We start from the raw sequence: 2,417 nt of genomic DNA on the forward strand, positions 1-2,417 counted from the left end.
TAATAATAATAATAATAATAATAATAATAATAATATATCCACCGTGAAACCCTAATATTATACAGTATCGGCAACTCGGGTTATCGATGTATCAACTCAGGTTATCGATGTATCAGGGGAGTTCAAACTGTTTCTGTTGTACTTCATCCAAACACTTGAGCTGCTACGTTGCATTGTATCTCGGCTCGGAATCAATAATAATAATAATAATAATAATAATAATAACAATAATAATAATAATAATAAGGGGGGAGACCTTCTCCGAGGGCAGTAGCGTTGAAAATTATTGCTGTGGAAGCAACTAATAATAATAATAATAATAATAATAATAATAATAATAATAATAATAATAATAATAATAATAATAATAATAATAATATGTTATTTCTCTTATCTCGCGTAATTTAATTTTTTGCACTTATTGTATCCGCCTTTTGTATCTCTGTAATTGGCCTTGAGCTGAAATACAAGATATTATTATTATCATTATTATTATTATATTATTATTATTATTATTATTATCATTATTATTATTACTGCTACAAAAAATTCCTGTAATCCAGTTATTATATATATATATATATATATATATATATATATATATATATATATATATATATATATATATAAAATACAATATTCACATGAAAATGTTTTGTCCACTTAACTTGAAAACGCGTAACATTAAGATTTCAAAATTTCAATACAGAATGACTTCAGAAAACCGCCGCTAACTTTTGGCTTATCTTGAGTAAAGAACAATCTGTTAATGATCAAGCCTTTTTTAATTATACGGAAAATGGTATGTTTCGAAATCCAATATAAATAAATAAATGAACGCTTTTGTTTTTATTTTTCGAGTACTTGTGATAACAATAGTTATAATAATACGATAATACATTTTTTTCCTTTGTTATAAAACAGCGTGACGTTGTTAACGTTACATCAATAATTAACCAAATCAAAATGGTGGGGTACTGCTATTATGCATAAATATTGTAATAAAAAAAGGGGGGTCTTTTAAACGACAAAAAAAAATAATCGTCATGAACAAAGACATTTTAATATCCCGAGAATAAAACCCACACCAGAACGCACGCCCGAGCCCCGCCCCCCATGCGACGCCATTGGCTGAGCGCTAGTTCTGGTAAGTTAAGCCAATTAGAGAGATTAGGGTGGACCAATCAGCTGCGAGTAAGCGGTTCCCGAGCGCGTTGGACGTTTCAAAATGCATCGCCGCTAAATGGAACTTAGATTATCGTAACGTTTCGTTCGTTATCTAAAGTTTCAAGCTGTGATCACGCGATGAAAACAGAGAGATCGTTGTCATTAGCATTTACATTAAAAATATATAACAAACAACTCATCGAGGCTCTTGAACCCTGACCTCTTTCGGCACCGAGCGAAATATTCTGCAACATCTTGGCCGAGCGATCCCGTGACTCCGCCCACTTGGCACTTATAAGATTTCTTGACATCTTCATTATGAGGTCAGAAATCCCTGTGCCTAGCTAGAGTGCCGCCTTCACACACTGGCACTACAACCGAGACAGCAGTACGGACTGGACGTTGTAGATGTTTGTATTTTAAGAGTCTGACCAAGTTGTTTGTTCATAAGGAAAAAAATTTACAGTGGATGTGATCTGGTGAAAAAATAAAAACCTACCTGTGATTCATGAGTATGTAAATATCAATGTGCTTCTGGTTCAAAAAGGAAAATTTAATAACGGTTAATATTATCATTTACCTTTTTTCTCAAAAGCGATGCTATGGCCTCCTGTGCGATTTTGTTTTGATGTTCAAAACATAGAGAAATTATTTATACATACTGGAATACAACGGTGATCGAAAACGTTTTTGGAATAAAGAGGAAAATATATTTATATTTGATTTCAAACTAGCCAATGTGGTTTTGAAAAGACATGCAGCTGACGAAACGAGGAGAGGAAGAGTGAAGAGGTTTCTGTACCAAAGGGGACAACAATAATTAAAAAAGGGTGAGTATCATTCTATTACATTGCATTACACAAGCATCCAAATGTATGGACATTATACAGAGGTCATGCATATGTATTTAATAAGCATCTACGCATATTGGATAATTCCCGGTTTCATGCGGTGTATTTTCTATCAATTTTTCAATGAGGGAATGGGAATCAGCTACAAAAAATATTAAAAACCATTTTACTTTAGCGATGGAAACGCGAGTCATCTCTTCAAGCGGAGTTGTTGTTATTATTATTATTATTATTATTATTATTATTATTATTATTATTATTATTATTATTATTAATACTGGTACAGAAATGATGTTGGTGTAAATATATTGAAAAAAAAATTATATACATATATATACTGTATATGTGTAACTAATATCATTGTGGATTTCTCCACTATATGAGTGACTCACGCGAAGA

The 2,417-nt window shown here is 31.7% G+C and overlaps 1 pseudogene; it reads left to right on the top strand.

The window, feature by feature from the left end:
- Positions 1–1,489: 1,489 nt before the first annotated feature.
- Positions 1,490–2,417, top strand: part of LOC136834384 (forkhead box protein F1-like) — a 154,121-nt pseudogene continuing 153,193 nt past the window's right edge.

This window comes from Macrobrachium rosenbergii, chromosome 53 (assembly GCF_040412425.1).
Source record: "Macrobrachium rosenbergii isolate ZJJX-2024 chromosome 53, ASM4041242v1, whole genome shotgun sequence".
NCBI classification, from domain to species: Eukaryota; Metazoa; Arthropoda; class Malacostraca; order Decapoda; family Palaemonidae; genus Macrobrachium; species Macrobrachium rosenbergii.